Here is a 13,652-nt window from a genome sequence, read left to right on the forward strand (position 1 = left end):
GATATGTTTTAAATTTAATATTGTTTCCTTTTGGATTCCTTAAAACATAAAATTTTGTGGAGTAACTTACATTTATTTATACTCTCTGTTAACTTACATTATTAGGTGACATGCCAGTTTGTTTGTCTCTTCCTTTTAGCAGTTAACAAGCCTCTTGTTACATATGCTTCATTATATGGAGACTGACCTTTATCAATACAAGGTCAACACTTTTACAAGAGACTTCATAATAGAATGAAAATTATTTATCCTGGTCTCTATTAGTTACCTTCCCATCAAATAATGCTTAAATAAAGGTAAAAATGATATCATTGTCATCTTAAGTTTTAAAATACATTCGGTCTCAAAAACAGAAGTTTCGTTGAATTAATTAAGCGATCATCAGTAAACTTTGCTGTAAGAACTGTCTAAATTATAACGAAAAAAAAAAATTCCAGTAATTATTTGAGCTTTATATGTGATTAGTCATTGTGCAGTTGAATATACCATATACCTACTCAGAGAAGGTGACCAGTTTGTCTAAGAGTGAAATTTCATTCAAAAAAAGATAGTTAAATTTTTGATTTTTTTCTGATAGGCTCAACTGTTTACTATACATTATTTGTATAGAAATAGGTGGAATTGAAGTATTATTAAAACATGTAAATAAATTGGGAAGGAGATATTTATGTGATGACTCCTTGAAATTAAAATTATATTTTGATTAAAAAAAAAAAGTTTAATAATTTGCCCCTGTTACCTCCCTTGATAGAATAACTATACAATTCCAATATAGTATTGGTAAATTTGTTTTGTTTTCTATTTCAAGTTGAACTCGCAAACAAAATTTCCTTTCGGAACCATTAACAAATCAGAATTACTAACCATAAACAAACCAAAAGTATCAAAATTTCTGTTTTCTTTGCCATTCACAACACAATTTAAATAACTTTTGTAAACACTGAGCATGGTATGCTGTTGCATTTATTTACTTTTGATGCTATATTAATTATATTCTTCACTGTGGTATTATTCTAATTATTCTATTTGAATATCTTCATGCCTTAAAAAAAAATTGTAATCTGTAAGCCAGTTTGTTTTAAGGTGGCATTAACATAACTTTATTTTAATAGCGGTTCCATTTAGTTTAAATAAGAATGTAATATTAGTAAAATAATAATAATAAAAAAATCAGATACCAACTTGTTGATAACAGTTGTTTATTTATAGATTAGTACTTTTACTGTTAATAAATTCCCCCTTCCCCACTCCATAAAGTGAGCCTTAAATTTAGAGAGATTTATCAAATATATGTAAGCCACTCTTAAATATTTCATATTTTCAGCTGTTAAGGTAAGATATCACAGATGTGGTATTTTGAAAATCATGCCTATGTTGTTCATATTCACTTTGCAAACTGAGTTGGATTAAATTTCATTTAGAATTCAAATATCATAATTTTAATTATTTGAAAGTTATGATAAACATTGCAACTAAACATGTAATTTTATTAATAAACAATATTATATATATATTACGTATATGCAGTATTTTTTCTTCTTTTTTGGTGACAAAATTCATTATTTCCATATGGATTTAATGCTATAAGTATTTATAATTAATTCTTCTTTGATAGTTCATCGGAATCGTTAAATTTGTAAGTAAATATGTAGGAATCTTCATTGCTATTCATTTTTATGTGATCTGGAATATTTTAGTTCAACTTGACTTTTTTTTTATTTTTAATGATAATAAAACAAAACCATATTAAAAATTTCTTTTAAAATCTGATCTTTCATAAATTCCATATTGCATTTTTCGAAGAGTAGTTGTTTTATTTATACAAAAGAGTTTATACAGAAAAGTTATTCTGTATAAATACAATATTCAGATTATTAAATTATTACTGTTATTATATATCAGATTGTATCATACATATACAGTAATATTTTCATTGTAGCATTTGAAGGGATTTGTTATATTTCTTTCAAAGATTACATACAGTGTTAAACAATTTTTTAATTTATTTCAAAATATCTTTGTTGCAGTTGTATGCATTTATGTGCACACAGTTTTGCCTTTGCTCTTCCACCTATATCAAAAATGTGACATTTGTGATAACTGTAAATGAATATTTCCTGTAGTACTAGTAAGTTGTGAAACAACATATCTTTGACATATTTAATATATATATATATATATATATATATATATGATTATTGCTCTTATTATTTTATATAAAAATGAATAGGAACTATGCATATTATATTGAAGTCTTCAGTAGCTAATAACTTGTTATTAGTGTTAAATTATAAAATATGGATCTCAAAACATGCAATTGGCCATATCAGTAATAGATGAAAAATTTTAAATGATTTTTTTTTTTAGATTGAATCCAGGTGGTTGGATCTGACTATGAGAAATTGATTACTTAATTCAGCTTTTCAAAGATTAAAAGTATGAGAATAATCCAGATTAATATATTTAATTCTTTAATGTTTATATTAAAAAATATTAAAAGTTGATTTAGCATTGATTTTAATATTTACAGTGTTTAGTTATAATTCTTTCATGACATTAAGTTTGTATTAAGAATTCTTCATTTATTAAAAATTGTACTGATGTTATGTTATGGTGGAAGGGCATAAGTGTCATCTTCATGAATATTCATTTAGTACCAGTTAACAATGATTGTAAAGAACCAAAAACCTATAAAAGATAGTGATATTCTCAGATGTTACAAAGTTGTGTGTGTGTTGTAAATATTTGATATAATAATGAGAGATTCTAATATTGAAGACGTGGTTTTCTTAATGAGTGTATATTGGTGCTAATAAGAAAAAAGTATTTTCCAAAAATTTTACTCTTAAAAGTTAAGTTGTAAGTTCAAAGTTTATTTCTTAAACCAATGTTACCTGAATCTTGTATATTTCAGAGCATAATATCTTACTTGCTGAATAGTCCAAAATAGAAAATTAGAATGTGATTCACAGAATTGTCTTTTGGTGTTTAAAAAATGAGAATGAGAAATATACTAGATATTTTAGATAATAGTTTAAAAAAAGTGTACAAAGTGGTTGTAGACTCTCTTGAAAACCTGTATATTTTGTAATTTGCACAATTCCTGTATTAAACTGCCATAGACTGTTTTGAAAGAAACAGTCATATCACCTCAGCCAAATTAAAGATAAACTTTTTTTTTTCCTTTTTTGTCTAGTCTGAATGTTGGTCAGCTTTATCTCATAAGACAGAGCACTGCTCTCAGTATAGTTTTATATGGATCCAACTGGTGATAGTCATGTTTTAGTTGCTCACAAAGGGGGGGGGGGAGTCAATTCAAGGAAAAGCAGATTTATCCAAAGTTGTTTTATTTAAAAAACAGAATAGCTTATGAGGAAGTGTTTCATATGAACTATTATCATTTGTTGGAAATGTGTATCAGTTAAATCACTTTTTTTTTCTAATCTTGTGATGGGAATGGGAAAGTGGAACACTTCATGGTCCTCCTCTAAGGATTGTGTACGTGTGTTATTTAAAGTTATTGTTGGCTTGTTCATGGAATGTTGTTTACCCTGTGAAATTCTATAATAAAATTGTATTCGTATAGTAAAAGTATTCTTATTAATTGTTTTGCTCCTTTTATTATCCATTAAAACTGCAGACTTGATACATTTGTTATATTATAATCCATTTCATTGTTTATCTCCTCTCTTCCCCCCCCCCCACCCTCATTTATCTTTCAATTTTGTTCAAAGATGTTCAAAATTAAAATAATTTGCAATGCAATTAGTAGAAGTAAAAATCTAATACAGTGTATGTACCATACACACACATATAAAAAGCTTTAAATATTTAGATGAAAAGAAATGATTTTAAAACATAAAATTAACAAGGTAGACTGATTAGATGTTTATTTATGAACAAAAGAAAAGTGTTTCAAGAACATTCTTTGCAGTGCTTTTTATGGTTATTCATCTTCTAACATTTATTCCTATTATCAAAATATATTGCATGAAAATCTTAGAAATTACTTAGCTAGTGTCACAGAATTAAATAATACCTAACCTGTCAGTCATTAGCTAGTCTCACAAACGTAACATAACCTTTGAATGTAACTACATAAATTTCAATATCAGTATCTAATATATAAAACACATGCATATTTAATTGCTTAAGTTTTTACTTTAAAGTGCAGCTTGAATCATACATGCTTTTCATATTTTGGCATACTGCCAGAGTTACAGATACATGGTGGCTGACTACATCTGATAGCATAAATTATCTTCCTCCTCCACACAAAATTTCAATGGGTCTGGTATAAGCTCTTTTGGTTTCAAGTTCAAGATGTAGTTCTAACTGGTGACTAATATTTTCAGTAAAGCTGCAAGAAATAGTAAATTGCCCTCAAAAATAAATCCATTAAAGAAATCAGGAAGCAAGAGACATGTACAGATGACTTTTTCTTTGATCCTAAAGAATGCTTAGAAAAGTAAATGATTAGTCATACCTCAGTTGAAATTAGTAAGATAAACATTAATCATTTTCACTGCATAACACACGATGAACTGTAGTATGTCTCTTGCTTCACTGAGAAAATTATATCCAGAAATGGAATCAATTGATTAATAACTGATTGAAGCAATATGAGGGGGGACTGAAAAGTTCTGATAAACATCAGAACAAAAAATCACACACACAAAAAAAAAAAAAAAAAAAAAAAAAACATATCTTAAAACCCTTTAACCCCTATGTTTCATCAAATTGTAATAATTTTGATTATGTGACACCTTCAAGGAGTCCAAAGACTCATCTCTCCACTATTTAAGTAGAGGTTAAGGTGGAGGGTTATCACTCCACCACTTAATCCATGAATTACATTAAGCTGCCATTGATGGCAGCTTGATGTAATTCATGGATTTACACCACTAGTATTTTTTGTCTGTAAATTGCATGTGTTCTTCTAGGCCGATTTGTCTGTATGCAGGATGAAAAACCTGAGTTTCCAGGGAAAAAAAAACATTGCTACCTCCATATGAGATCGTCTAACTCATCTTCAATTGAAAAATACCCATATGAAGATTCCTCTTGTCATGACGAGAATTGAACTTAGGCCTTTTCCAATTGAAGGGCACAATGTACCATCATTTTTCCAATTGCGCTATGGAGATACTTAATTTTAAATTAATAATTTATTTTTTTCTTTTATGATATATAAGAAGATATGTCAAAAGTTTTGAAGAAATTTGAACTTGTCACAATTTCTCAGCACACTCTCATATATATAGAACTCAATAGTTTACTAAATTTTTACAACTAGCATTATGAAGAGTATACATATACAAAAAATTTCTCTACGACAATCATTTATGGTATTTGCATGCTCTGTAGTAATGAGATGCCTTAGTTAAACATATGCTTTCTAAGAATGGACAAAATTGTATTCGAGAGGCAACTTTCTATGGCATTCTAAAAGCTTTGAATCTTTTTACACTTAAAGTGAATAGCATATTCTTAGTAATTTCATTTAATCATCTCTGTTTACTTACTGAGATATTCAGCTAATTCAGCGGCCTCAAAAACTTTTAATATTATTAACATCTGACCTCCATGGAGTCAAACTCATCATGGGGACACACTATCACACAATGCTCATCCAACTGTGCCTTAAACTGATTCAGTGCATCTACATTCACAATACACTCAGGCAATGCATTCGACTCACCAACCGCTCTCCATGTGAAGAACCTGCTCCTCACTCCTCAGCTCACACTGTCCTTATACAATTTCCAGCGATGGCCTCTTGTTCAACTCTCCTCGCCCCCCCTTTCATTCTATGAAAAAGCTCCTTTTTGTCAACCTGATAACAACCCCGGACTAGCTTATATGTATCCATCATATCCCTCCTATTCACGAGGCTTTGCAATTTATATTCTTTCAATCTGTCCTCATACTCCCAAGACCACTGACAACCTTTGTGAATCTTCTCTAGACCCTTTCTAATATATCCTCATTGCCATGAAAACCCTGACAATCAAATCTGTGCACAGTACTCCCTATGATTCCTGATCAAGGCCTTATACAGTGGCATCATAACCTCTTTGTTTCTACATGTCAGAATCCTCTGCATCATTGCCATTATCTGATGTGACATCTTCAGAACTTGTGCAATGTGGCACCTGAATTTCAGGTCCTTGTCCACCACCACTCCCAAATCTCTCATCTCCTCTACCTTCTTTAAAGTTTCTCCACCAAATGTATACTTTGCATCCCATCGTTGCTTACCAAATTTCAAAACCTTCATGCAACATTATGCAACACTGAACTAACAAGGTATATGACATCTTGGTAAAATGCATAAGTAAGTTAGTAAAACATGATCTCTCTTAACAAACTCGTGCTAATAACCACAAAGAATACTGCTATTAACCCATTTCTGTGTTCCCACTTCTCACTAATCTCTCCAGTACCTTCACCACAACAACTCCAGATATATAGAATAGTGTATAATTTGTAGTCACAGCCTTATCACCACCTTTATGCTTCAAACAATTTTACTCTCTTTCCACTCCCTTGGAACCTGTGCTTGTATTTATTGTACTTGGATTTTGCAAAAACTTTTGATAGGTTCCCACATGACAAACTATTAAATTAATTGAAACAGATGGGATTGGATAACAGATTTCTGAGTGAAATCAGTGACCTACTGTCAGGTAGGTATCAGAAAGTTGTATATGGAGGTGCAGTATTCTGTAAGAGGAAGATCATTAGTGGTATCGCAAGGATTAGTTTTGTGACCATTGTTGTTCAATTTGCATATTAATGATATTGGGATGGGTTTGACTAGTGATATGCAGCTGTTTGCAGACAATGCAAAATTTGAGAGAGCAATGCCAAGGCAAACAGATGTTATGGCTTTGCAGGGACTTGGACAGATTGCATGAATGGGCAGGTAAATAGAACTATCAGTTCAGTGTTGCACAGTGTAAGGTTTTGAAATTTGGTAAGCAACGATGGGATGCAAAGTATACATTTGGTGGAGAAACTTTAAAGGAGGTAGAGGAAATGAGAGATCTGGGAGTAGTGGTGGACAAGGACCTGAAATTCAGGGGTCACATTACACAAGTTGTGAAGACATCACATCAGATAATGGCAATGATGCAGAGGACCTTAACATGCAGAAATAAAGAGGCTATGATACCATTGTAAAGGACCTTAATTATGCCTCATGGGGATTATTTGTGTACAGGTCTGGTCATTGGGTTTTCATGGTGATGAGGATATGTTGGAAAGGGTCCAGAGAAGATTCACAAAGGTTAAAGGTTGTTAGTGGTCTTTGGAATGTGGAGTATGAGGACAGATTGAGAGAACTGAAACAATTGCAAAGTCTTGTGAATAGGAGGGAGAGGGGGGGGGTATGATTGAGACATAGAAGGTAGTCGGGGGTTGTTATCAGGTTGACATTGAAGATATTTTTCATAGAATGAGAGAGAGATGGTAGAACAAGAGGCCATCCCTGGAAACTGTATAAAGAGGGTGTGAGGAGAAGGTTCTTTACATGGGGAGTGGTTGGTGAGTGGAATGCATTTACAGCATGGTTGGATGAGCATTGTGTGCAATAGTGTGTTCCTCTCACGATGAATCTCTGATTCCATGGAAGTTGGATGTTAATTATAATAATAATAATTGTTTTCTAACTGAAGGGAAAATTTAATACTAGGATGGAAACTTAATTTTGAACAAGAAAGTCCAAAACCACATGTTGTGATGAATATATCATCAATGTATATGAGCCATATTTTGGTTTTAATTAATGAGGTTTTATTGTGGGCATCTGGAATGCTTCCATGTTTAATTTGGGAGAGAGGGGGACCCATTACTACTTTTTTTTTTTTTTGTTGTTGTTGTTGTTGGTAGAGCTTTCCATTAAATATGTCTTGAAGAATCAGAAAACATAGGCAAGAATAAAGCACTTATATCAGATGAATAACTATTTTTAGTCTCTGAAAGCGAAACATTAATGAATAAAGAACAGATCAAAACTAAGATGTCATTTTTTTTTCAAGTTTTAAGTTTTGGATAGTATTTTAAAAGTGACTAGTGTTTTTTATGTTGATTCTGTATTTTTGATATGGCTCTTAAGATCATTGTCGAAGGCTAAACTATCTCAAGTGGTTCAATTATTTCTTCATTCATTGGTCTCAAGGAGGAATTATGTTTGTATTTTTGGAAAAGAGTAATTAGTTTTTGTATACGCGGTTTCAAGTAGTCAGTTTATAAAGCTCTAGCTGTTACTGTTCATATTTGCAGTGTTATGTACGCTTAATAATGTTAGTGAAATATACTTCTATGTATATTGATTAATCAGTTATTAATGTTTCATTAATAACTGATAAAAAATAGAAGTTTTGATACTGGATATTTTTATATTTTTTTCAATGTGATTGTTTCTATAAACCATAGTATTCCTTTTGCCAAGCTGATTCATTATGTAAGAGAAATTACTGCAGTTGAAAAACCTTTGTGCTTTACCAGAAGTTCCATCTATTTGTAAGAACTTTGGCCGGTAATGGTTTATGACTTTTTTGTGGTGGGATTTGCATATAAAAGTGTTTTATTAAGCACATGCTATATTGCTAAATAGATTAGTTTACTTTAAAAAAGTGCAGAAAAAAATTTAATATTAGGACTGAGGACATGTAGACTGCAGAGTTGGTCAATAGTATAAGGAGAAGTGATATGATTCAGACATTTAAACTGTTAAGAGGTGGTTACAGTGTTGAAAATGGAGAGGTCTTTCATATGGTAGATCAGAAAGGAAGGAACAAGAACAAGAGGCCATCCCTGGAAGTTACAAATGGAAGTGGCTTTTTTGCATTTAGAGTGGTTGGACCTTAGAATGCATTGTGTGATAGGATAGTGAGAGCACAAACAGTAAATGAGTTTAAGGAATGGTGTGACAGGCTTTGTGTTGTTTAAGATGGGCCTTCCATGATGAATCTAATGAATAATAATAATTAGATCAACCATAAAACACAAACAGTCTAGATATTATTATTATTTGGTAATCTCCGTGGGGTCCACAGACTCATTGTGGGCAGTCCACTCAACTTGTAACATGTCTATCATAATGAGCTTTCAAGTTATAGTGCTTGCACTCACAATGCACTCCACTCATTAACAACTCTGAATGTAAAAAATCTACTCTGCATGTAAAAAATCTACTCTACATGTAAAAAATCTACTCTACACTAAAAAATCTAATATAGAAGCAAGACTTTTTTTTTCAAATTTTCTGTAACAATAATGACAGAAATTTGTCATTATTGTTACAGAAAATTACCAGAAGCGAAGATCTTAGCTACTAACAAAGATGTTCAGATCTGGAAACAGTATATCAACAATGGGGAATTCTCCAAAACACTTCTCAAGGACAAAGTACTTGTGAATCTCTCTCTAAAATTAAGACTTAATTGCTATAGCTCCTGAAACTATGCTAAGAAACACACATATTGACTAACATAGAAATAACAATTGAAAATTGCCAAGTGGCCATGTGACTGATACCATTAGGCTTAAAACAGCAGCTATCTTAAACAACATCTAACTCCAAGGAAACAGTTTAATCCAGAAAAAGAAAATAACTACTCAACTCGCCCCCCCCCCCAAAAGTTAAATCCTGAGCGCTCGGCCCCCTCCAAGATTAAATCCTGAGTGCGCCACTGCCTCAGGTTACTTTATATCTAATAAAGAATTGCCATCTGCCAACAATGAAGGTAGAGCAAATAAGTATTTGACTTCCATTTCTCCTTCCATTGCTATTCTAAATGTATATATATAGAATAAAAAAATAATAAATATTTATTTATTTTTAATTGATCCCATACATGTGCTTATAGGTCCTTCGACCTCTCATCAGTGGCATGTCAGCATGTAAGAAATACATGATGACTTGGATAGAAGTTTATTGACATATTTTGTTTTGAAGTGTTGCAGGTGGAAATACTTCTTGTGGTAGGCTGTTCCAGAGGTAGGTGGAATAAAAGAGGAGGAAGGAAAGCAAGTTCAGTGTGCTTGCAGTTGCAAACAACTGCAAGCACACTGAACCACAGTAAAGGGGGTGCTGGGCAGCTGCTGCTTGTGTATTAACAGGTGCAACAGAAAGTGGATGAATGATGGTTACCAGTTCAGGGGTGCAATGACCATTGAAGTACCTGTAGAATAGAGACAGAGCCAAAACACTGAATCTGTAAGATAAAGGTTGAAGTGAATCTGTAAGAATGAGATTTCTGTGAGGTGAATTGCTCTCCTGTGAACAGCATCAAGAATTTTTAGAGACATTTTAGGTGCTATACCCCAAACTTGTGAGCGGTATTCTAAGCATGGGCAGATTTGGGATTTATACATGGTGCATGTCAAATAGCATCTTGAATGAAAGGGAAAGCTTAGTTTTTTTCTTTTTTTATTCTGAGGAAGCTGCTGATGTGATGTGTTTGTACCAGGAGAGAGAGACTGCAGGTGAGTGTTAGTCCAAGCTGAGAGGTCTGATGATTTATGTATTACTAAGAGTAAGGGAATGTGAGCTGAGATTTCTTTAGCAAGAGAAGACTTGAGTATATATATATAACCTATTTGGAAGTTTTCATGGTCAATTCAAACCCAACGTGTGGTCCAGATATGTTGACAATATATCTGCCATCTGGCCATATTATTCAGACACTTTATTTGAAATAAGTTTCTATCCCCCATGTTAAACTGACTGAATCAGATTTCTTTGAGAATACCTAGCTGAGGCAGAGTTTGAGTTTACTGAAACCATATGTATTGAAGGAGATAAACACTCACCAACAAGACCAAAGAAATCACTACTCCAGTCCAGCATTTTGAGAAGAATTAAGTGTGCTAGTCACTACCATTGAACAAAATGGTTCCAACAAAAAATCTTTTAATCAGATATTAAAAAAAAAAGAAGTTACAAACCACTCATATCCTCCTTCAAAAACCAGTTTGTTGACTTGTGATGCTCTGCAGTTGCAAAAGTTGTAATGAAAAATTAGTGAAGATTTTAAGACATCACATCAAAACTGTTCACTGAAAATAACTTTGTCAGCTGACACTAAATTATTGTATAGATCAGATTTATTTGTTTATTTTGAGGCTGCTGAAGCATTGAAATATCCCAGTAATGCCAACAAAAGGATGATGGGATGAAATTACTAAGAATGTATTAATCTAAGGTCATTTCTTCAAAAGAAACCAGTCGCAGCAAAACAGTTTTTTGTCCACCCTTAGAAAACAGATATTTAAATAATGATTATGCCATGCTGTCTTTGGCTGTTTGTGTGTGTTGGTGTATTTATGGTGTGTATATGTCTTGATAATGCTAATTATTATTATCATTATGTAACACCTCCAGGGAGTCCAAAGACTCATTGAGGGAGGGCACCTACTCTACAACAATCCATCTCCACCAACCGCAACTATCTTCTCATCTACCACTGACCACCACCACTAGTATTTTCACAGACAATCACAAACATCTATGCCCACAGTGGGATTCAAACCTGCAGCCTTTTGGCTGGAGAACGGATACACTAACCACTCGACCAACCAGGCCAGCGATTCACTAATGCTAGTGAAAATCTAGCAACAGAGTTTTGTATATTTGCTGAGTTTTGTATATTTTGCTGTAATTAGTTATTAAATTAATTTTATTGTACTTGTTTTTAAGTGGTTTCATTTGCAGATATATTTCTTTCAGTATGAATGTATTTTTAGACTATATACAGCATATACAGCAAGGCTGCATGTATTATTTATCCAGAAATTGAGAAGTTGCTCCTCTTTATGCATTTTATAAATGTTTAAAAAAAAATATTGCAATTACACATGTGAGCACACAAATATGAAGGATATTATTACACATAATATAGTTAAGAGATGGATGCTCTGTGTATGAGGGAGGGGAGAGACATAAAAAAATCAGTTTTCTCACACTACATGCACCTCTCTTTACCTCTTCTCCAACAAAAGTGAAACAAATAACTATAATTATAGATACTGCAGATATAAAAATATTCCCTCAAAAAAACTATAATAAAAATCATAAACACAACTCACTTCATTAGCCATATATATTAAACACAAACATAAATACCTGCATTACCACTTACAGGCATCCGTGGCCATCCTCCTTTTACCAATGTCCGGACTACACTTTTATGATTGTTTCTGTCACAAAGGTAGTATGGATTTTGTGATAAGATGTGTAGTACTTGTTCATTCATGCATCCAACCTTTTACTCTAGAAATTGCCAAACCTATGGTCTCCTTGCCCAACCTCTATCTTTCATGCTGGTAGTTAAAGAGACAGTTAAGAGTTGGATTGTTGAATGCTTGTTGGATGCTTGTTATAGGTGCTTGCTTTTGTTTATACTTGCTGTCTCAGTTTAGTGAACATAATATGTCTAATTTCTAAAGGTACTTGTAGCATGACTATAAACAATAAATTTCATTTCATTCAATTTATTTTATTCGTTTCATTAATGTTAATTACTGTGGTTATCATGTAATTTATTGAACATAATATGGAATCTTCTTTTTGATATTTTTGGTTCAGAATTTCTGTGCCACAATTACTTGCTCTATCTGTTTTCTTCCAAATTCTGAAAATGAATCTCTCTGATTTCCAGCAGTCCTGCTATACAAATAGTAATGTCATATTTCTTGGTAACCTTAATGTCCACTATTGGTTTCCCTGTTTTACAAAGATAACATCTTTGACTAACCTAATCTAGTTTGACCATTTATTTACTGGTCCTGTGACCAGATAATATTTGTCGTGCATTTAGTGTTGATCTTTTCCTAAACATTCCCCCACTTCAGATGTCAGTATCCCACCAGGTAACTTGGATCATAACTTCAAATTTCCTCTCCTGTGGATCTGTTAAATTTGTGATCTTTGTAAACCTCATAAGAGAATTTACTTGATCACAAATTAACAAGTAGAAACTTTAATAAGAAAATCGTGCTTGCACCTAAGTATAAAATGAAATAAATATATTGAAAAGAATAATTGTTAACTCGTATAAGAACACTGATTGTACAATATTAGAAAAATGAGATAATTAATTTACAGTATTTAGTTATAAGAATTTTGCATGTAAAAGGCTTACTTGTTATACACTTGAAACAAGAGATTGTAAGTTATGCTAATTCTTAGAAAAAATAGGTGAGCTGATAGAGTTAGATAAAGCTGACTCATGGGTTACCTAGAACCAAAGTAAAATCCAAGGTCACGGTTCCCGATTTAGACACTGCTGCGGGTCAGTCGCGTGCACACGACCCAGATGGAAAAGATGGAAAGTTCAGCAGGGAGACGCCACCCTAACAGGTTACGATAAACGTATCCTAATGTCGGGTGAAAAAAATTAATTGCAGGTGGTGCCAGTAGGGTCATAATATAAAAGGGTTAGGAACTCTTCCCACGTGGTCTTTTGCCAGTTTTCGTTTGGAGGTTACCTTATGCAGTTTCCTGAGTGACAAGAATGGGACCATTTATGTTGTGTTCCATTCTTGTTTATTTATATATTTTACTTATACTTTCCTTTCCTTTATATTCTTATCCCTTTACTTCGGGTATCGTCACCTCAGTACAAGAAATCTAAGCTCTTGCT

Source organism: Typopeltis vanoorti, chromosome 16 (genome assembly GCF_054136105.1).
Source record: "Typopeltis vanoorti isolate ZY-2024b chromosome 16, IOZ_Tvanoo_1.0, whole genome shotgun sequence".
NCBI classification, from domain to species: domain Eukaryota; kingdom Metazoa; phylum Arthropoda; class Arachnida; order Uropygi; family Thelyphonidae; genus Typopeltis; species Typopeltis vanoorti.